Source organism: Dendrobates tinctorius, unplaced genomic scaffold, assembly GCF_039654945.1.
Source record: "Dendrobates tinctorius isolate UK_male_01 unplaced genomic scaffold, ASM3965494v1 ptg000332l, whole genome shotgun sequence".
NCBI lineage: Eukaryota > Metazoa > Chordata > Amphibia > Anura > Dendrobatidae > Dendrobates > Dendrobates tinctorius.
In genome coordinates this window covers 16784171-16808728 of record NW_027361998.1, presented here as the reverse complement: position 1 = coordinate 16808728, position 24558 = coordinate 16784171, and the positions used below count along the sequence as shown (strand labels likewise).

The 24558-nt window shown below is 44.3% G+C and overlaps 3 non-coding genes across 3 annotated transcripts; all 3 read left to right on the top strand.

Moving 5' to 3' along the window:
• Positions 1 to 7444: 7444 nt before the first annotated feature.
• On the top strand, positions 7445 to 7517 carry TRNAV-CAC (transfer RNA valine (anticodon CAC)). Its single transcript has one exon. It is a non-coding gene; the product is annotated as a tRNA-Val (tRNA).
• Positions 7518 to 7614: 97 nt separating this feature from the next.
• On the top strand, positions 7615 to 7687 carry TRNAV-UAC (transfer RNA valine (anticodon UAC)). The gene has a single exon. It is a non-coding gene; the product is annotated as a tRNA-Val (tRNA).
• A 768-nt stretch (positions 7688 to 8455) lies between these two features.
• On the top strand, positions 8456 to 8528 carry TRNAV-AAC (transfer RNA valine (anticodon AAC)). Its single transcript has one exon. It is a non-coding gene; the product is annotated as a tRNA-Val (tRNA).
• Positions 8529 to 24558: the final 16030 nt, after the last annotated feature.

Here is a 24558-nt window from a genome sequence, read left to right as displayed (position 1 = left end):
AATATCCCACATCATCCCGTCAGCCAGAGCCACCGGACTACTACCACTAATATCCCACATCATCCCATCAGCCAGAGCCACCGGACTACTACCCCTAATATCCCACATCATCCCATCAGCCAGAGCCACCGGACTACTACCCCTAATATCCCACATCATCCCATCAGCCAGAGCCACCGGACTACTACCCCTAATATCCCACATCATCCCGTCAGCCAGAGCTACCGGACTACTACCCCTAATATCCCACATCATCCCGTCAGCCAGAGCCACCGGACTACTACCACTAATATCCCACATCATCCCGTCAGCCAGAGCCACCGGACTACTACCCCTAATATCCCACATCATCCCGTCAGCCAGAGCCACCGGACTACTACCCCTAATATCCCACATCATCCCGTCAGCCAGAGCCACCGGACTACTACCCCTAATATCCCACATCATCCCGTCAGCCAGAGCCACCGGACTACTACCCCTAATATCCCACATCATCCCGTCAGCCAGAGCCACCGGACTATGTTAAATATTAATAATTCGTTAAATATTTCTTATTACACCCAGTTCTGTAGAATGCTTTAGCTTACATGACATAGGCTATTTTTAAGCTTGGCTCATGGTAGAAATGTCAGCTCACTACATATTTAAGTTTAGCCTTGAGGTAAATGTCAAACTCCATATATGTAGAGACCACGTGCTTTAGGAGACGTATATAATTCATGGCTAACTGTAGAGGTCGCTCTTCTTCTTCCCTCACCATCATGAGACACAGACGCAAGATGACATAACTCAACAGCTGGTATGTTACTTTATTACGAAGAAGCCGAACTGAGAGACAGACGCCATTTGCCATGTGAGATCCCGGAGAGAAAGAAGAATACATGCTGCTTTGCTATGAACAATGGACAATATCTCTTTCACTTATTTTTATTCACCTGTTTTTCTGTAATAACCTTTCTTTGATGGAAGAATCCAAATAAACCACTATATTTTTATCTGGTACCTAGTCCTGAGTATTTTACAGGATATGCATTATTTTACATTGGAGAGCCAGCCAGATCTGAATTTTTGTACTTTTTTGCGGATTTCCCTCAACTTGCCCACACGGGGGATTGGACTTTGCTAACGTCAAATCATATGTGCAAGTTATCGGGAATTCCACTACTTACAAGAATCACACAGAACCTAGAAGTAAGAATTGCCAGATAGATTGAGAAGTACTACAAGTGCCAAAGTGCCAGACGTGCTGAAACCAAGACAACAGGAACCCAGCGTTGTCCATCAAAGGAACAAGCTGAGACATTTCAAGGTAAGATAAAATGGATGTCATTAATTGTCTTGCTAAGCAGAGTAAATTGAAATTTAAGTCTGTAGACAATTCTAATTCAGAAGTTTTATGGTTAAGTTTATATGCCGAGTGTGAACTCGAGAATCAGAGGTTAGATTCTAAGTTTTTCAATAGAGAAAGAGAGAGATTAAAAAATATTCTACAGATGGTAGATATATTTCATAGATCTGTGTCAGAGAAATCTAAAAATGATTGTTGTGATGTTCCCGAGATTCACTGTAATGTGGAGAAACAGTTACAAGTAGCAGCTATTGAAGGTGACCTTGCAGACGTGGAACAAGATGGAGAAGTAGGAGGAGACTTCAGAACTGACGTAGAGGACGTACAAGGGAAAGACGTACCACTAAAAATAGACGACTCACAGGCCCAAATCCGAAGGAAAACTTTGATAAAGATATGCCAAATAATTCCTGCTTATGACAACAAAATAGATGTTTGTAGAAACTCTGAGATTTTTGAAAGTTGTTCTGATAAATTTGATTTATCTAACGAGGAGAAGAATCAGTTGTTCAAAATGTGGATCCCTGTAAATTTTGCTAGGAGATTGTCTTTAAAGTTATCTGGTGAAACACATGAGAATTTAACTGATAAAGACAGATTAAAAATTCTCATTTTTTGTTCATCAAATGAAAATCATCCAGATATTGATATTCTTCAAAAATTAAGGATTGGTCGGAAGGAATGTATTTTTACGTTCATGTCCATATATGAACGTTTGTATAGAATGCTGAGTGAGAATGTCAAAACACCGTCCCTCATAAGGAGTTTTGTAAGCAAATTTTGGTTTCTAAATCCTGCATCTCGTGTTATTGCGTCACAAAAAGATTCTTTGTTTGAATGTGCGCAATCCCTTGATTTTGCCAGAAAACACGAGAATCGTGAGAGGAAAGTAAATTGTGCTAATTTTGTAAAGACAGGCAGAGTAAAATCTTATCAGAAGCTTGTATTAGCAAAGCCTTCTAAAATGAGATTTCCCCAAAATCAAATCTACGAAGAAAGAAAAAGAAAATCACATGTTTGTTATAAGCCATATGGAATGATGCAAAGGAACACCGAAAAGACACAAATGGAATTAAGAAAAATGATGAGTTCTGATCTTCTTCCTGTAACCAAGATGGCCGAATTTAACAGACAGAAACAGGTGGTGAGTGACATCATGGCCTGTAAACTGAATACTCTGCTCCAAGAATCTATCAGCTTTAAAATGGCAAGAACCTTTCAGGATATTTTTTGCAGAGAAATAAGTATGGGTGTAGGAATTGGCTAGGAAAAAAGTAATATATATTGTGTAACAGTGTTATACAATTAGTGAGTTATAGAGTATAATCCTGTAGTTTTATGGTTTGTGGATATATACATAGTCATACAGTATATATAGAGTGTTTGTAGAAGTAGGAATAGTAGAACTGTATTTTTTAATGAAAATTAAAATCTACATCAGTAATAATATATAGAATATGAATATGATATTAACCTTATTTTTTATGTTTCCTTAGAATTTTCATTTCAAAGCAGGACTTAATCGGGAAAAATTCTCTTACAAGGATTTATGCCTTTATTTACACAGGAAGTTGCAATAATTGCATGATTTTATATCTAACCCTTAAAAGGAAATAACTAATTGCTTTTTAAAATGTTCTGGGTGTGTGCTTTACTGCATGGTTTGAATGACAACCACAGCAGGGGAATTTGAACCTTGTTCTAATAATACAAGTATACCAGTATACTATGTCCCTGTTCCTTAGGAAAATAATTTATAAGGGGGTCTCAACTTTTGCAAACCAATGGAATTTTTTTTCCAGGCCTAAATGTCAAGTATAGCTATACAACATATATTTATGTCATGTGGAGGAATATTCAAAGAAATATTAAGAGACTAAATTGAAATAGTTTACAATGCATTGATAATTAGGATAATTTGGGTTAAAATACGTGTATTCATCACACCTTCGTATGTGAGGTATTTGGTTTAAACTACACAGTCTGAGTGACAGTGACTGAGTGTATGAGCAGCTGCTGAGCGAGTAATGTGATACGTTTGTGAGGCCTCAGGATTCTGAATGAGGAAAGAAAAAAAAAACCCCAAAAGCTTTTATCTTTAGGAAATTATTAGAATATTAAGATACATAATGAAATATTATCTATACAACATATATTTCTATATTTCTATAGTAATTATTATTTTTTGATTTAGTTAATAGTGGATAAGTGCAAAGTGCAATCGCACATCAAAATGGTTTATGCAAATTAATTTTTCCAAAGGATAATTTTATGATATTCAAATTAATTTTAATGGTTACACATCTTCAGACAAATAATGGTATAAGCAAGTATAATATTTACACAATTTATAAATTAATTATTTTTAATTTTGGTTTTGATAAATGAATTATTTCATGAAACAATATTTTTTGGTATTAAGGGGGAAAATATGTTTTTTATCCTGACTACATCATCACATTTGATTAATACTTCTTCTTCACACATTTTAATAGGAAAAAATATTAATAAGGTGCAATGGTATAAGTATTGGGTATAATAACAAGTATTATAAGGATTCATTTCTTTACACTAAGAGGAATTACATGCAAAGTTGCATAATTTGAATATTTTGGTAACACAAGTTTATGACAATTATGAAATAATCCAGATCATGGAAATATTAAGGGTATATGTTACTGAAGACATAACTACTCTGCATCAACATAAAGGCCTTATTCTTATTTTTATTTTTATTCTTATTTTTCATTATTTTTAATTCTTTCACCAATATTTAGTAAAGTAATATCTACTGAGAATATTGCTTCATTAAATATAGCAATTATATGGTTCTATTACTAAGGAAAATGTTTCACTTCTGAGTTATATGCAACAATTCTTTTATTCATTCATTCGCTCACTCATATATTCTTATTTTGGTTCATGGCTTTACATTCCTACATATTATTAGTATAATGAATATATTCCTTATTAATAAAGATGATAACACTGGTTACATAAAACACAGTGACACCTATGGGTTGAAAAAGGTAATTACACCTATGACATAAAAAAATGTTCTATCACATGAAAAATGCGGATAATAATGTATTATCGTTTATTATTTCAAATATTGAAATCCATATATGGTACAAATTCTGATAATAATTATATGGATATTACTGATTGCTATGGTACGCTGTGATATTATGGGATAGGGAAATTACCAGATTTGGTATAGAATAGAGAATGAAGACTTCAAGCAAGATACTGAAATTACGTTAATAAAGACTTTTCATATTAAAATTGATTATTATCAGTTGCAAGAAGAAGAATGCCGCGATCCAGAAGTCCCAGAAGGTAACAAAGCTATGACTTCTCAGTAAGACTGTGTTAATTACAAGTGCAGTATCCACCACTGACAGTCACAAGTGCAGTATCCACCACCGACAGTCACAATTAAAGTGTCTAACCTGACAACCAGAGGACGATGATCCTACGATGCTGATGTGAACTGTGTTATCACGTTCTTATCAAGTTCCAGAAGTTTTCAATCACCTGTAAAGCTTCGATGTAAAGCTGGTGAACAATGAAGGTAATTAACCCTGACATATGTCCTGTGCATTAGGACAAGGACTGGTTATGGTGCTATGTTTAGCAAGGAAGAGTCATTTTAACCCTTGCTTTGCTGACCAAAGACGTCACACCTGTTCAAAGACCAGTACCGATGGAGGATTCCAGAATATCCAAGGCGAGCCAATATAAGCCCAGGTTTTTAAAGATAACACTGCACAGATATTAAAGCTGCATAGACTTTGTTTTCGTATTAACATTTGAAATTATGGACTTTGATTTGATACACAACACAATTTCTATATGCTATAGAAAAACTGTGTTTTTAAAAGAACCAAGAAGAAGACAGAAGACATCAAAATGAAGACCAGATGACATCAGATGATGATGACTGGACCTGAGATGCTTCAATTTAGACTTAGGGAAGTATAATTATACATATTTTATATGAATATTGTTCACGGCTTACCATAACATGAATTCACATCAATTATGTCATTGAGTACTTATAACGGTAATCTAATATTATTATTATTATTATTATTATTATTATTATTATTATTATTGATATTAAATTATTTTGTCAAAGAAGAAGAAAAGAAGAAAAAAGATCGTTATATTTGAGGGTTCCAATTAATGTCTGTCTCCCTCAAAAGGGGGAATTGTTAAATATTAATAATTCGTTAAATATTTCTTATTACACCCAGTTCTGTAGAATGCTTTAGCTTACATGAAATAGGCTATTTTTAAGCTTGGCTCATGGTAGAAATGTCAGCTCACTACATATTTAAGTTTAGCCTTGAGGTAAATGTCAAACTCCATATATGTAGAGACCACGTGCTTTAGGAGACGTATATAATTCATGGCTAACTGTAGAGGTCGCTCTTCTTCTTCCCTCACCATCATGAGACACAGACGCAAGATGACATAACTCAACAGCTGGTATGTTACTTTATTACGAAGAAGCCGAACTGAGAGACAGACGCCATTTGCCATGTGAGATCCCGGAGAGAAAGAAGAATACATGCTGCTTTGCTATGAACAATGGACAATATCTCTTTCACTTATTTTTATTCACCTGTTTTTCTGTAATAACCTTTCTTTGATGGAAGAATCCAAATAAACCACTATATTTTTATCTGGTAACTAGTCCTGAGTATTTTACAGGATATGCATTATTTTACACTCGTCATGACCACAGTAACCTTCCACAGCTGGTTTCTGTAGTGTAGTGGTTATCACGTTCGCCTAACACGAGAAGGGTCCCCAGTTCGAAACTGGGCAGAAACACGCAGTTACCCTTTGGTATCCAAGCGTTTGACTTTCAGTTCTTGATCTCGATTGCTTGTTGTCACCACAGTAAGCGCTTGCATCCGGATTCTGTAGTGTAGCGGTTATCACATTCGCCTCACACGCAAAAAGTCCCCAGTTCGAAACTGGGCAGAAACACAGCTATTTCTCTTGGAAAACGATCTTTTTGACTTTCAGTGCTTGTTCTTTATTGCTTGCCATGACCACAGCATTTTTTGTTTGTTTGAATCGGTTGGTTTCTGTAGTGAAGCGGTTATCATGTTTGCTTTACACGCGAAAGGTCCTCAGTTCGAAACTGGGCAGAAACACAGCGTTCCTCTTGCAAACTAGCGCTTTTGACAATGAGTGCTTGATCTTTAATGCTTGCCATGACCACAGTAAACGCTCTTGTCTGGTTACTGTAGTGTAGTGATTGTCCTGTTTGCCATCCTCCTGAAAGTTCCCTGTTTTGATCCCGGGCAGAAACATGTGGCTTTTCTTTATTTTGATCACAAACGTATATTGTTGGCTTAATTAGCCTTAGTTAGCATATTCTATTGCTGGTTTAATGAGCATTACGTTTACCAATGTGATTATTTCTACCCGTTTTTGCTTTTGGCAAGCATGTGTGTTTTTGACAGTGTCTAAGTGTTCCTAATTCAAGTAACACCTGATAGGATCAAGGTGCGAAAGCAGGCATCTAGGTGCTTTTTCTTTTTGGCTTCTGGACAAAGGCATAAGAATGTTTTGTGGAGCATGGTTTTGTTTCCCTGTTTGTTCTTTTTCTCCAATAGCCTGACAAATGAAAGGTTCCTGTGTTGCAAAATGCACTTTGTCCTGTCTTCAGACATAGAGGAAGACCTCTTGACTTTGGCTGGCTGTTTTTTCTTTTCAAGTTCATTTCAGCATGTTTAAACATCTTTAGCTTTGCATGCAGTTTCTGAAGTGTAGTGGTTGTCACGTTCACCTCACCCGCGAACGGTCCCCAGTTCGAAACTGGATAGAAGCATGACATTAGGCGTTGATATTAAAGCTTTTGACGTTGAGTCTTTGTTCTTGATGGCTCGTCATGACCACAGTAACCTTCCGCAGCCGGTTTCTGTAGTGTAGTGGTTATCACGTTCGCCTAACACGCAAAAGGTCCCCAGTTCGAAACTGGGCATAAACACGCTGTTACCCTTTGGTATCCAAGCTTTTGACTTTCAGTTCTTGATCTCGATTGCTTGTTGTCACCACAGTAAGCGCTTGCATCCGGTTTCTGTAGTGTAGCGGTTATCATGTTTGCCTCACACGCGAAAGGGCCCCAGTTCGAAACTGGGCAGAAACACAGCTTTTTCTCTTGGAAAACGATCTTTTTGACTTTCAGTGCTTGTTCTTTATTGCTTGCCATGACCACAGCATTTTTTGGTTGTTTGAATCGGTTGGTTTCTGTAGTGTAGCGGTTATCACGTTCGCTTTACATGCGAAAGATCCTTAGTTCGAAACTGGGCAGGAACACAGCGTTCCTCTTGCAAACAAGCGCTTTTGACAATGAGTGCTTGATCTTTAATGCTTGCCATGACCACAGTAAACGCTCTTGTCTGGTTACTATAGTGCAGTGATTGTCCTGTTTGCCATCCTCCTGAAAGTTCCCTGTTTTGATCCCGGGCAGAAACATGTGGCTTTTCTTTATTTTGATCACAAACATATATTGTTGGCTTAATTAGCCTTAGTTAGCATATTCTATTGCTGGTTTAATGAGCATTACTTTTACCAATGTGATTATTTCTACCCGTTTTTGCTTTTGGCAAGCATGTGTGTTTTTGACAGTGTCTAAGTGTTCCTAATTCAAGTAACACCTGATAGGATCAAGGTGCGAAAGCAGGCATCTAGGTGCTTTTTCTTTTTGGCTTTTGGACAAAGGCATGAGAATGTTTTGTGGAGCATGGTTTTGTTTCCCTGTTTGTTCTTTTTCTCCAATAGCCTGACAAATGAAAGGTTCCTGTGTTGCAAAATGCACTTTGTCCTGTCTTCAGACATAGAGGAAGACCTCTTGACTTTGGCTGGCTGTTTTTTTCTTTTTCAAGTTCATTTCAGCATGTTTAAACATCTTTAGCTTTGCATGGAGTTTCTGAAGTGTAGTGGTTGTCACGTTCACCTCACACGCGAACGGTCCCCAGTTCGAAACTGGATAGAAGCATGACATTAGGCGTTGATATTAAAGCTTTTGACGTTGAGTCTTTGTTCTCGATGGCTCATCATGACCACAGTAACGTTCCGCAGCCGGTTTCTGTAGTGTAGTGGTTATCACGTTCGCCTAACACGCGAAAGGTCCCCAGTTCGAAACTGGGCAGAAACACAGCTTTTTCTCTTGGAAAACGATCTTTTTGACTTTCAGTGCTTGTTCTTTATTGCTTGCCATGACCACAGCATTTTTTGCTTGTTTGAATAGGTTGGTTTCTGTAGTGTAGAGGTTATCACGTTCGTTTTACATGCGAAAGGTCCTAAGTTCGAAACTGGGCAGAAACACAGTGTTTCTCTTGCAAACTAGCGCTCTTGACAATGAGTGCGTGATCTTTAATCCTTGCCATGACCACAATAAATGCTCTTGTCTGATTACTGTAGTGTAGTGATTGTCCTGTTTGCCATCCTCCTGAAAGTTCCCTGTTTTGATCCCGGGCAGAAACATGTGGCTTTTCTTTATTTTGATCACAAACGTATATTGTTGGCTTAATTAGCCTTAGTTAGCATATTCTATTGCTGGTTTAATGAGCATTACTTTTACCAATGTGATTATTTCTACCCGTTTTTGCTTTTGGCAAGCATGTGTGTTTTTGACAGTGTCTAAGTGTTCCTAATTCAAGTAACACCTGATAGGATCAAGGTGCGAAAGCAGGCATCTAGGTGCTTTTTCTTTTTGGCTTTTGGACAAAGGCATGAGAATGTTTTGTGGAGCATGGTTTTGTTTCCCTGTTTGTTCTTTTTCTCCAATAGCTTGACAAATGAAAGGTTCCTGTGTTGCAAAATGCACTTTGTCCTGTCTTCAGACATAGAGGAAGACCTCTTGACTTTGGCTGGCTGTTTTTTTCTTTTTCAAGTTCATTTCAGCATGTTTAAACATCTTTATCTTTGCATGGAGTTTCTGAAGTGTAGTGGTTATCACTAGAGTTGAGCGACTTTTGGTTTTTTAGGGTCGCGTTTCGTTTCGTGAAACCCGACTTTTCCAAAAGTCGGGTCGAGCAAGATCGTCCGATTAAAGGGAAAAGTCGGGGTCGTCCCGAAACACGAAACCCAATGTAAGTCAATGGGCAATAAAAGTCGGCAGTGAGAGGAGGACAGGAAACACACCAACAGTGCCCATTTGAATGCCAAAAACATCAATTCTTCTTACTTAAGCTTGTCAACCTTAATTAACTTCATAATATAAGTTACGCACTGAAAAATGGGTGTTATTTGGCTAAAGTTGTGGGGGGGGGGAGGGCTGGCTGCAGGTTTTCATGTGCCCTGGGCGAAAGAGCGCCCCTTTAACACATACCACAACTCATCATGCCCCGATACGGCAGATAAATAGCGGTATAGTACAATGAAAAATACCTCACTTTTTACATCTCATGACGAGGCCCATCTATTTCTCCATACAGAATCATTGGTCCCATATAATGTTTGAAACAGTATATGATGAGCTCCACATAATGCTACAGTATATGTTGGTCCCCATGGATGAAGCTCCACTGTCTTATGGGCCCAAATAATGCTCCAAACATAATGGGCCCCATTTCTAATGCTCTAGTGTATAATGGGCCCTGTACATGCTGCTCCAGTGTCTGATGTCCACCTTTGGAATGTTCCAGTGTATGGTGGGCCCCATCTATCATTCTCCAGAGTATAGTGCTCCCCAAAAATTGCTGTCCCAACATTGAAAACAATCAAATAAGTCTCCTCGCTAGGGAATCCCTGTACTTGTCTGGACAGGTGCTGTAGCTTGCTTAACAGCTCGCCAGCCGTTCTCACGCCCAGTATGGATTGCACGTGATTGCACAAAGTTTAGAAAGGGTACCGTATCCCTGGATAACATGTATGGATAGCGTACACATTCAAAATATATGTCTATACAGCATGAGGCAGGCTCAGACGGTGTTAGGCCCAGTATGGATTGCACGTCATTGCACAAAGGTTAGAAAGGGTACCGTATCCCCGGATAACATGTATGGATAGCGTACACATTCAAAATATATGTCTATACAGCATGAGGCAGGCTCAGACGGTGTTAGGCCCAGTATGGATTGCACGTCATTGCACAAAGGTTAGAAAGGGTACCGTATCCCCGGATAACATGTATGGATAGCGTACACATTCAAAATATATGTCTATACAGCATGAGGCAGGCTCAGACGGTGTTAGGCCCAGTATGGATTGCACGTCATTGCACAAAGGTTAGAAAGGGTACCGTATCCCTGGATAACATGTATGGATAGCGTACACATTCAAAATATATGTCTATACAGCATGAGGCAGGCTCAGACGTTGTTAGGCCCAGTATGGTTTGCACGTCATTGCACAAAGGTTAGAAAGGGTACCGTATCCCCGGATAACATGTATGGATAGCGTACACATTCAAAATATATGTCTATACAGCATGAGGCAGGCTCAGACGGTGTTAGGCCCAGTATGGATTGCACGTCATTGCACAAAGGTTAGAAAGGGTACCGTATCCCCGGATAACATGTATGGATAGCGTACACATTCAAAATATATGTCTATACAGCATGAGGCAGGCTCAGACGGTGTTAGGCCAAGTATGGATTGCACGTCATTGCACAAAGGTTAGAAAGGGTACCGTATCCCCTGATAACATGTATGGATAGCGTACACATTCAAAATATATGTCTATACAGCATGAGGCAGGCTCAGACGGTGTTAGGCCCAGTATGGATTGCACGTCATTGCACAAAGGTTAGAAAGGGTACCGTATCCCTGGATAACATGTATGGATAGCGTACACATTCAAAATATATGTCTATACAGCATGAGGCAGGCTCAGACGGTGTTAGGCCCAGTATGGATTGCACGTCATTGCACAAAGGTTAGAAAGGGTACCGTATCCCTGGATAACATGTATGGATAGCGTACACATTCAAAATATATGTCTATACAGCATGAGGCAGGCTCAGACGGTGTTAGGCCCAGTATGGATTGCACGTCATTGCACAAAGGTTAGAAAGGGTACCGTATCCCTGGATAACATGTATGGATAGCGTACACATTCAAAATATATGTCTATACAGCATGAGGCAGGCTCAGACGGTGTTAGGCCCAGTATGGATTTCACGTCATTGCACAAAGGTTAGAAAGGGTACCGTATCCCCGGATAACATGTATGGATAGCGTACACATTCAAAATATATGTCTATACAGCATGAGGCAGGCTCAGACGGTGTTAGGCCCAGTATGGATTGCACGTCATTGCACAAAGGTTAGAAAGGGTACCGTATCCCCGGATAACATGTATGGATAGCGTACACATTCAAAATATATGTCTATACAGCATGAGGCAGGCTCAGACGTTGTTAGGCCCAGTATGGTTTGCACGTCATTGCACAAAGGTTAGAAAGGGTACCGTATCCCCGGATAACATGTATGGATAGCGTACACATTAAAAATATATGTCTATACAGCATGAGGCAGGCTCAGACGGTGTTAGGCCCAGTATGGATTGCACATCATTGCACAAAGGTTAGAAAGGGTACCGTATCCCCGGATAACATGTATGGATAGCGTACACATTCAAAATATATGTCTATACAGCATGAGGCAGGCTCAGACGGTGTTAGGCCCAGTATGGATTGCACGTCATTGCACAAAGGTTAGAAAGGGTACCGTATCCCCGGATAACATGTATGGATAGCGTACACATTCAAAATATATGTCTATACAGCATGAGGCAGGCTCAGACGTTGTTAGGCCCAGTATGGATTGCACGTCATTGCACAAAGGTTAGAAAGGGTACCGTATCCCCGGATAACATGTATGGATAGCGTACACATTCAAAATATATGTCTATAAAGCATGAGGCAGGCTCAGACGGTGTTAGGCCCAGTATGGATTGCACGTCATTGCACAAAGGTTAGAAAGGGTACCGTATCCCCGGATAACATGTATGGATAGCGTACACATTCAAAATATATGTCTATACAGCATGAGGCAGGCTCAGACGGTGTTAGGCCCAGTATGGATTGCACGTCATTGCACAAAGGTTAGAAAGGGTACCGTATCCCCGGATAACATGTATGGATAGCGTACACATTCAAAATATATGTCTATACAGCATGAGGCAGGCTCAGACGTTGTTAGGCCCAGTATGGATTGCACGTCATTGCACAAAGGTTAGAAAGGGTACCGTATCCCCGGATAACATGTATGGATAGCGTACACATTCAAAATATATGTCTATACAGCATGAGGCAGGCTCAGATGGTGTTAGGCCCAGTATGGATTGCACGTCATTGCACAAAGGTTAGAAAGGGTACCGTATCCCTGGATAACATGTATGGATAGCATACACATTCAAAATATATGTCTCAGGAGGCAGGCTCAGACGGTGTCAGGCACAGTATGGATTTGATGGCCCAGATTACACAGCGGAGGAGCAGGGAGAGGTAAAGATTGCAAATGCTGTGTCCCTGCCCAAGCAAGGGGGGCCCACTCTTGGGCGTCGGTACTGGCACTGGGCCCCTCATAGTACAGCGGTGTGTCTGACGGCGGGTGTGCACCACCACCGTCAGAGACACTTGATTGCACTATGAGGGACCCTGTGCCAGTGCCCGCGCCCAAGAGTCGGCCTACCCACCTGTCCAGGGCAATGGCACTCGCACGGTGTCGTACGCTAGGTGGTTACCCCGGCCATGGGGGGGGAGGCAGCACAGTTAGGGAGTTTTAGAAAGTGGCATATGTTGATGTTGGACATTCAGCTGATGCAAAAGGCGAAATAGGTGAAGTACCAGGAAGAGGTGGACCAAAGCAAGCCATTTTTCTGTCACCCTATGTGTCATCAGGGGAAGGTGGGACAAAATCCTTGGAAACCCATGCGTGGTTCATTTTAATGAAGGTTAGATCATCCACATTTTGGGTTGACTGACGGGTCCTTTTTTCTGTCAGGATTGATCCAGCTGCACTGAAGACTCTTTCCGATAGCACACTTGCAGCTGGGCAAGCGAGCTCCTGTAAGGCATATTGGGCCAATTCAGGCCAGGTGTACAGTTTAGCGGCCCAATAGTCAAAGGGGAATGACCTGTGTGGGAGAACATCGATATGGGAGGAAAAGTAGTTTGTAACCATAGTTGACAACTGCTGTCTCCTGTCACTTTCCATCGATGCAGTATTACCAGTTGTGTGAGCGGTATTTGAAAAATCAGTCCACAACATTGTCATGAAACCCCTGTCTCCAATGCCACTTCTGCTGTGTGCACCACGAACACCTCTGCCAAGCTGCCCCCGGCCCGTACGGCTCGTATGAGAACCATCACCGCTGCTGTGTGCTGGGAATGCCTCAAGCAACCGATTTACCAGAGTTGCTTGTTTATTAGCCAATATTAGGTCAAGGTTCTCCTGTGGCATGATGTTTTGTAATTTGCCTTTATAGCGTGGATCCAGGATGCTGGCCAACCAGTAGTCGTCATCGTTCATCATTTTGGCAATGCGGGGGTCCCTTTTTAGGATCCGCAAGGCATAATCTGACATGTGGGCCAATGTTCCCGGTGTCAATGATGCACTGCGAGTGCTGGGTGGAGGAGCACTTTCTGGCAAATCCACATCCCTCCAGTCACGCACAAACCCTGTACCAGACCTTGCCACGCCAACATTTTCACTTGCCCCATGAGATGCATCCTCCTCCCCTAAGTAATCATCCCCATCATCCTCCTCCTCCTCTTCTTCCTCCACCTCGTCCAGGAGAGGTCCCTGAGCAGACAATGGCTGAATGTCATCAAGGATTCCCTCCTCCTCTTCCTCCTCATCAACATTGGCTGCAGACGCCTGCTCCTTAAGGTGCATCAAAGTTTGCATGAGCAGACGCATAAGTGGGATGCTCATGCTTAGGATGGCGTCGTCTGCGCTTACCAGCCATGTGCATTCCTCAAAACACTGAAGGACTTTACAAAGGTCTTTCAGCTTCGACCACTGCACGCCTGTCAACTCCATGTCTGCTCTCAAAGTGCCTGGCCGTGTATCCTCCCACAAATGCATTATGGCCTGCCTCTGCTCGCACAGCCGCTCCACCATGTGCAGGGTGGAGTTCCACCTTGTTGCAATGTCGATAATGAGGCGGTGGTTGGGAAGGTGGAGCAATCGCTGCAGCTTCTGCATGCGAACGGAGTGTACAGGCGACCGGCGGATGTGCGCGCACAGTCTTCGCACCTTCTGGAGCAGGGCTGTTAACTCCGGATAATTTTTGAGGAAGCACTGCACCACCAGGTTCAAGGTGTGAGCCAAGCAAGGTATGTGGCTGAGTTTTGAAAGGGCTATGGCTGCCACAAAATTACGGCCATTATCACTAACTACCTTGCCTGCCTCAAGATGTACACTGCCCAGCCATGACTCAGTTTGTCGCTTCAAGTACTCGGCCAGCACCTCGGCGGTGTGTCTGTCGCCCGAACACATCATCTGCAACACAGCCTGCTGACGCTTTCCACTAGCTGCTCGATAGGGGGACACATCGTGTGCAACAGTGGCAGCTGCAGATGGAGTGCTCGTACAACTGCGCTCTGTGGACGAGCTTTCGCTTCTGGAGGAGGAGGAGGAGGAGGAGGAGGGTCGAACGCCTACAGCCAACTGTTTCCTATACCATGGGCTAGGCAGCACTGTCCCACCACCGCTGTCCCCTGTGGACCCTGCATCCACCACATTAACCCCGTGCGCAGTGATGGACACGTAACGGCCCTGGCCATGCCGACTGGACCATGCATCAGTTGTGAGGTGCACCTTTCCGCTCACTGACTGCTTGAGTGCATGGACAATGCGGTCTTTCACATGATGGTGGAGGGCTGGGATGGCTTTGCGAGAGAAGAAGTGGCGACTGGGTAGGTCATAGCGTGGTACTGCATAGGCCATGAGTTCGTGGAAAGCTGTGCTTTCCACCAACCGAAAGGGCATCTTCTCAAACGAGATTAGTTTGGCAATGTGGGCGTTCAAACCCAGTGTACGCGGATGAGAGACTGAGTACTTTCTTGACCTACTCATAGTGTCTGGGAGGGTGAGCTGGACTTGAGAGCTGCATATGGTGGAAGTAGCGGTGGACAGGGCGGACTGAGAGAGGGTTGATGATGGTGATGGAGTTGGTGTTCTTTCTGATGGCCTAGAATCAGTCTTTCGTTGATATAACAGTGGGATTCCCTGACTGCTGTGGCCTTGCAACGACACCTCAACATTTGCTGCTGTGCTAACCGGTGGGCTTACAGTGGGGGAAACAATGTAGCATTGCTGACTACCTTCGTTGTGATCAGTTGCACATGTGGCACTTGAGGTTTGGTGTTGTGTCCACGCTTGCAAGTGCATGCTGGTTAAATGTCTAAGCATGCAACTGGTATTCAAATTTTTCAGATTTTTCCCTCGGCTAAAGGTCTTTGCGCACTTCTTACAGATAACCTTGGCCTGATCATGAGGATTTTGTTCAAAAAAGTGCCACACTGCACTCTTCCTACTTTGGCAGACATTTTGCGGCCTAGCACGCTGTGATCTTTTGACCCTCTGGACAAGCTGTCCAGCAACTCTTTTGATGTTTGGAACCTGTCTTTGGAGTGCTCCGGGCCTGCCAGATAACAGCTGTTGCGATGTCGATGTCTGCTGTGGATGCTCCTCATCTGAGCTATTGGAAGCAGCACCCTCTTCCCCCAATGGATGCCAATCTGGGTCAACAACTGGGTCATCCATCACCTCCTCTTCTATGTCATGTGCACCTTTCTCTGTGTCACCGTGTATGGTGGTATAGTGTGCGGGAAGGGGCACCTGAGTCTCATCAGGGTCAAAATCTGGCTCTGTACACTGCGAGGACAATGTAGTGCTCTGAGAGAATGTACCAGCAGAATCATCCATCAGCGGCTGTGCATCAGTGCACTCCATGTCAGATTCATCTTGGCCTGGGTAATTCACCATTTGACTTGATAATCCAGGCATGGTATGTGAAAACAGCTCCATGGAGTAATCAGTAGTATGGCCTGCATCATCCTTCAATCTTGGTTGGGGTGAAGGACACAAGGAAAGGTGTGGTTCATGAACATGAGCCTCCAATGACGACTCAGTGCTTTTACTTTTTACAACTGAAGAAGAGGAGGCGATAGAGCTGGAGGCTGAGTCAACAATGTAAGACAAAACTTTTTCCTGATGCTCTGCCTTTAAAAGCGGTTTGCCAACTCCTAGAAAACTAAGCGTTCGAGGCCTTATGTAGCCAGACGATGACGCAGGGTCAGCACCTCCTGCATTCGGTCCTATTTTGCTCTTGACACTACCATCAGATCCACCACCAACACAATCATTACCAGCTGCTAACCCCCGCCCAATTCCACGGCCTCTTCCACCAGCCTTCCTCATTTTTGGTAGAAATGTAGACAAAATCCATCAAACTACATAGTAATAAGAAAAAAGAGAAAAAAGGTGTCTATAGGACAGGGGAGATTTAGAATTTCTGCACACACTTGTGGACAGTGGACACTTTTGGATTGTGTGAGGCCCACTGATATCTGAGCGCTATGTGACACGCTCGATGGCACAGCTGCCTGTGACCAAAGTGACGAGAGGATCATGGAGATTTTGAATCTCTGCGTACACTTTTGGACACTGGACACTTGTGGATTGTGTGAGGCCCACTGATATCTGAGCGCTATGTGACATGCTCGATGGCACAGCTGCCTGTGACCAAAGTGACGAGAGGATAATGGAGATTTTGAATCTCTGCGTACACTTTTGGACACTGGACACTTGTAGATTGTGTGAGGCCCACTGATATCTGAGCGCTATGTGACACGCTCGATGGCACAGCTGCCTGTGACCAAAGTGACGAGAGGATAATGGAGATTTTGAATCTCTGCGTACACTTTTGGACACTGGACACTTGTAGATTGTGTGAGGCCCACTGATATCTGAGCGCTATGTGACACGCTCGATGGCACAGCTGCCTGTGACCAAAGTGACGAGAGGATAATGGAGATTTTGAATCTCTGCGTACACTTTTGGACACTGGACACTTGTGGATTGTGTGAGGCCCACTGATATCTGAGCGCTATGTGACACGCTCGATGGCACAGCTGCCTGTGACCAAAGTGACGAGAGGATAATGGAGATTTTGAATCTCTGCGTACACTTTTGGACACTGGACACTTGTGGATTGTGTGAGGCCCACTGATATCTGAGCGCTATGTGACACGCTCGATGGCACAGCTGCCTGTGACCAAAGTGACGAGAGGATAAAGGAGATTTTGAATCTCTGCGTACACTTTTGGACACTGTACACTTGTGGATTGTGTGAGGCCCACTGATATCTGAGCGCTATGTGACACGCTCGATGGCACAGCTGCCTGTGACCAAAGTGACGAGAGGATAATGGAGATTTTGAATCTCTGCGCACACTTTTGGACACTGGACACTTGTAGATTGTGTGAGGCCCACTGATATCTGAGCGCTATGTGACACGTTCGATGGCACAGCTGCCTGTGACCAAAGTGACGAGAGGATAATGGAGATTTTGAATCTCTGCGTACACTTTTGGACACTGGAAACTTGTGGATTGTGTGAGGCCCACTGATATCTGAGCGCTATGTGACACGCTCGATGGCACAGCTGCCTGTGACCAAAGTGACGAGAGGATAATGGAGATTTTGAATCTCTGCGTACACTTTTGGACACTGGACACTTGTGGATTGTGTGAGGCCCACTGATATCTGAGCGCTATGTGACACGCTCGATGGCACAGCTGCCTGTGACCAAAGTGACGAGAGGATAATGGAGATTTTGAATCTCTGCGTACACTTTTGGACACTGGACACTTGTGGATTGTGTGAGGCCCACTGATATCTGAGCGCTATGTGACACGCTCGATGGCACAGCTGCCTGTGACCAAAGTGACGAGAGGATAATGGAGATTTTGAATCTCTGCGTACACTTTTGGACACTGTACACTTGTGGATTGTGTGAGGCCCACTGATATCTGAGCGCTATGTGACACGCTCGATGGCACAGCTGCCTGTGACCAAAGTGACGAGAGGATAATGGAGATTTTGAATCTCTGCGCACACTTTTGGACACTGGACACTTGTAGATTGTGTGAGGCCCACTGATATCTGAGCGCTATGTGACACGTTCGATGGCACAGCTGCCTGTGACCAAAGTGACGAGAGGATAATGGAGATTTTGAATCTCTGCGTACACTTTTGGACACTGGAAACTTGTGGATTGTGTGAGGCCCACTGATATCTGAGCGCTATGTGACACGCTCGATGGCACAGCTGCCTGTGACCAAAGTGACGAGAGGATAATGGAGATTTTGAATCTCTGCGTACACTTTTGGACACTGGACACTTGTGGATTGTGTGAGGCCCACTGATATCTGAGCGCTATGTGACACGCTCGATGGCACAGCTGCCTGTGACCAAAGTGACGAGAGGATAATGGAGATTTTGAATCTCTGCGTACACTTTTGGACACTGGACACTTGTAGATTGTGTGAGGCCCACTGATATCTGAGCGCTATGTGACAGGCTCGATGGCACAGCTGCCTGTGAACAAAGTGACGAGAGGATAATGGAGATTTTGAATCTCTGCGTACACTTTTGGACACTGGACACTTGTGGATTGTGTGAGGCCCACTAATATCTGAGCGCTATGTGACATGCTCGATGGCACAGCTGCCTGTGACCAAAGTGACGAGAGGATAATGGAGATTTTGAATCTCTGCGTACACTTTTGGACACTGGACACTTGTAGATTGTGTGAGGCCCACTGATATCTGAGCGCTATGTGACACGCTCGATGGCACAGCTGCCTGTGACCAAAGTGACGAGAGGATAATGGAGATTTTGAATCTCTGCGTACACTTTTGGACACTGGACACTTGTAGATTGTGTGAGGCCCACTGATATCTGAGCGCTATGTGACACGCTCGATGGCACAGCTGCCTGTGACCAAAGTGACGAGAGGATAATGGAGATTTTGAATCTCTGCGTACACTTTTGGACACTGGACACTTGTGGATTGTGTGAGGCCCACTGATATCTGAGCGCTATGTGACACGCTCGATGGCACCGCTGCCTGTGACCAAAGTGACGAGAGGATAATGGAGATTTTGAATCTCTGCGTACACTTTTGGACACTGGACACTTGTAGATTGTGTGAGGCCCACTGATATCTGAGCGCTATGTGACACGCTCGATGGCACAGCTGCCTGTGACCAAAGTGACGAGAGGATAATGGAGATTTTGAATCTCTGCGTACACTTTTGGACACTGGACACTTGTGGATTGTGTGAGGCCCACTGATATCTGAGCGCTATGTGACACGCTCGATGGCACAGCTGCCTGTGACCAAAGTGACGAGAGGATAATGGAGATTTTGAATCTCTGCGTACACTTTTGGACCCTGGACACTTGTGGATTGTGTGAGGCCCACTGATATCTGAGCGCTATGTGACACGCTCGATGGCACAGCTGCCTGTGACCAAAGTGACGAGAGGATAATGGAGATTTTGAATCTCTGCGTACACTTTTGGACACTGGACACTTGTGGATTGTGTGAGGCCCACTGATATCTGAGCGCTATGTGACACACTCGATGGCACAGCTGCCTGTGACCAAAGTGACGAGAGGATAATGGAGATTTTGAATCTCTGCGCACACTTTTGGACACTGGACACTTGTAGATTGTGTGAGGCCCACTGATATCTGAGCGCTCTGTGACACGCTCGATGGCACAGCTGCCTGTGACCAAAGTGACGAGAGGATAATGGAGATTTTGAATCTCTGCGTACACTTTTGGACACTGGACACGTGTGGATTGTGTGAGGCCCACTGATATCTGAGCACTATGTGACACGCTCGATGGCACAGCTGCCTGTGACCAAAGTGACGAGAGGATAATGGAGATTTTGAATCTCTGCGTACACTTTTGGACACTGGACACTTGTAGATTGTGTGAGGCCCACTGATATCTGAGCGCTATGTGACACGCTCGATGGCACAGCTGCCTGTGACCAAAGTGATGAGAGGATAATGGAGATTTTGAATCTCTGCGTACACTTTTGGACACTGGACACTTGTGGATTGTGTGAGGCCCACTGATATCTGAGCGCTATGTGACACGCTCGATGGCACAGCTGCCTGTGACCAAAGTGACGAGAGGATAATGGAGATTTTGAATCTCTGCGTACACTTTTGGACACTGGACACTTGTAGATTGTGTGAGGCCCACTGATATCTGAGCGCTATGTGACAGGCTCGATGGCACAGCTGCCTGTGACCAAAGTGACGAGAGGATAATGGAGATTTTGAATCTCTGCGTACACTTTTGGACACTGGACACTTGTAGATTGTGTGAGGCCCACTGATATCTGAGCGCTATGTGACACGCTCGATGGCACAGCTGCCTGTGACCAAAGTGACGAGAGGATAATGGAGATTTTGAATCTCTGCGTACACTTTTGGACACTGGACACTTGTGGATTGTGTGAGGCCCACTGATATCTGAGCGCTATGTGACACGCTCGATGGCACAGCTGCCTGTGACCAAAGTGATGAGAGGATAATGGAGATTTTGAATCTCTGCGTACACTTTTGGACACTGGACACTTGTGGATTGTGTGAGGCCAACTGATATCTGAGCGCTATGTGACACGCTCGATGGCACAGCTGCCTGTGACCAAAGTGACGAGAGGATAATGGAGATTTTGAATCTCTGCGTACACTTTTGGACACTGGACACTTGTAGATTGTGTGAGGCCCACTGATATCTGAGCGCTATGTGAGACGCTCGATGGCACAGCTGCCTGTGACCAAAGTGACGAGAGGATAATGGAGATTTTGAATCTCTGCGTACACTTTTGGACACTGGACACTTGTAGATTGTGTGAGGCCCACTGATATCTGAGCGCTATGTGACACGCTCGATGGCACAGCTGCCTGTGACCAAAGTGACGAGAGGATAATGGAGATTTTGAATCTCTGCGTACACTTTTGGACACTGGACACTTGTGGATTGTGTGAGGCCCACTGATATCTGAGCGCTATGTGACACGCTCGATGGCACAGCTGCCTGTGACCAAAGTGACGAGAGGATAATGGAGATTTTGAATCTCTGCGTACACTTTTGGACACTGGACACTTGTGAATTGTGTGAGGCCCACTGATATCTGAGAGCTATGTGACACGCTCGATGGCACAGCTGCCTGTGACCAAAGTGACGAGAAGATAATGGAGATTTTGAATCTCTGCGTACACTTTTGGACACTGGACACTTGAGGATTGTGTGAGGCCCACTGATATCTGAGCGCTATGTGACACGCTCGATGGCACAGCTGCCTGTGACCAAAGTGACGAGAGGATAATGGAGATTTTGAATCTCTGCGTACACTTTTGGACACTGGACACTTGTGGATTGTGTGAGGCCCACTGATATCTGAGCGCTATGTGACACGCTCGATGGCACAGCTGCCTGTGACCAAAGTGACGAGAGGATAATGGAGATTTTGAATCTCTGCGTACACTTTTGAACACTGGACACTTGTGGATTGTGTGAGGCCCACTGATATCTGAGCGCTATGTGACACGCTCGATGGCACAGCTGCCTGTGACCAAAGTGACGAGAGGATAATGGAGATTTTGAATCTCTGCGTACACTTTTGGACACTGGACACTTGTGGATTGTGTGAGGCCCACTGATATCTGAGCGCTATGTGACACGCTCGATGGCACAGCTGCCTGTGACCAAAGTGACGAGAGGATAATGGAGATTTTGAATCTCTGCGTACACTTTTGGACACTGGACACTTGTGGATTGTGTGAGGCACACTGATATCTGAGCGCTATGTGACACGCTCGATGGCACAGCTGCCTGTGACCAAAGTGATGAGAGGATAATGGAGATTTTGAATCTCTGCGTACACTTTTGGACACTGGACACTTGTGGATTGTGTGAGGCCCACTGATATCTGAGCGCTATGTGACACGCTCGATGGCACAGCTGCCTGTGACCAAAGTGACGAGAGGATAATGGAGATTTTGAATCTCTGCGTACACTTTTGGACACTGGACACTTGTGGATTGTGTAAGGCCCACTGATATCTGAGCGCTATGTGACACGCTCGATGGCACAGCTGCCTGTGACCAAAGTGACGAGAGGATAATGGAGATTTTGAATCTCTGCGTACACTTTTGGACACTGGACACTTGTGGATTGTGTGAGGCCCACTGATATCTGAGCGCTTTGTGACACGCTCGATGACACAGCTGCCTGTGACCAAAGTGACGAGAGGATAATGGAGATTTTGAATCTCTGAGCACACTTTTGGACACTGGACACTTGTAGATTGTGTGAGGCCCACTGATATCTGAGCGCTATGTGACACGCTCGATGGCACAGCTGCCTGTGACCAAAGTGACGAGAGGATAATGGAGATTTTGAATCTCTTCGTACACTTTTGGACACTGGACACTTGTGGATTGTGTGAGGCCCACTGATATATGAGCGCTATGTGACACGCTCGATGGCACAGCTGCCTGTGACCAAAGTGACGAGAGGATAATGGAGATTTTGAATCTCTGCGTACACTTTTGGACACTGGACACTTGTGGATTGTGTGAGGCCCACTGATATCTGAGCGCTATGTGACACGCTCGATGGCACAGCTGCCTGTGACCAAAGTGACGAGAGGATAATGGAGATTTTGAATCTCTGCGTACACTTTTGGACACTGGACACTTGTAGATTGTGTGAGGCCCACTGATATCTGAGCGGTATGTGACAGGCTCGATGGCACAGCTGCCTGTGACCAAAGTGACGAGAGGATAATGGAGATTTTGAATCTCTGCGTACACTTTTGGACACTGGACACTTGTGGATTGTGTGAGGCCCACTGATATCTGAGTGCTATGTGACACGCTCGATGGCACAGCTGCCTGTGACCAAAGTGACGAGAGGATAATGGAGATTTTGAATCTCTGCGTACACTTTTGGACACTGGACACTTGTGGATTGTGTGAGGCCCACTGATATCTGAGCGCTATGTGACACGCTCGATGGCACAGCTGCCTGTGACCAAAGTGACGAGAGGATAATGGAGATTTTGAATCTCTGCGTACACTTTTGGACACTGGACACTTGTAGATTGTGTGAGGCCCACTGATATCTGAGCGCTATGTGACAGGCTCGATGGCACAGCTGCCTGTGACCAAAGTGACGAGAGGATAATGGAGATTTTTAATCTCTGCGTACACTTTTGGACACTGGACACTTGTGGATTGTGTGAGGCCCACTGATATCTGAGCGCTATGTGACACGCTCGATGGCACAGCTGCCTGTGACCAAAGTGACGAGAGGATAATGGAGATTTTGAATCTCTGCGTACACTTTTGGACACTGGACACTTGTGGACTGTGTGAGGCCCACTGATATCTGAGCGCTATGTGACACGCTCGATGGCATAGCTGTCTGTGACCAAAGTGACGAGAGGATAATGGAGATTTTGAATCTCTGCGTACACTTTTGGACACTGGACACTTGTGGATTGTGTGAGGCCCACTGATATCTGAGCGCTATGTGACATGCTCGATGGCACAGCTGCCTGTGACCAAAGTGACGAGAGGATAATGGAGATTTTGAATCTCTGCGTACACTTTTGGACACTGGACACTTGTAGATTGTGTGAGGCCCACTGATATCTGAGCGCTATGTGACACGCTCGATGGCACAGCTGCCTGTGACCAAAGTGACAAGAGGATAATGGAGATTTTGAATCTCTGCGTACACTTTTGGACACTGGACACTTGTAGATTGTGTGAGGCCCACTGATATCTGAGCGCTATGTGACACGCTCGATGGCACAGCTGCCTGTGACCAAAGTGACGAGAGGATAATGGAGATTTTGAATCTCTGCGTACACTTTTGGACACTGGACACTTGTGGATTGTGTGAGGCCCACTGATATCTGAGCGCTATGTGACACGCTCGATGGCACAGCTGCCTGTGACCAAAGTGACGAGAGGATAATGAAGATTTTGAATCTCTGCGTACACTTTTGGACACTGGACACTTGTAGATTGTGTGAGGCCCACTGATATCTGAGCGATATGTGACACGCTCGATGGCACAGCTGCCTGTGACCAAAGTGACGAGAGGATAATGGAGATTTTGAATCT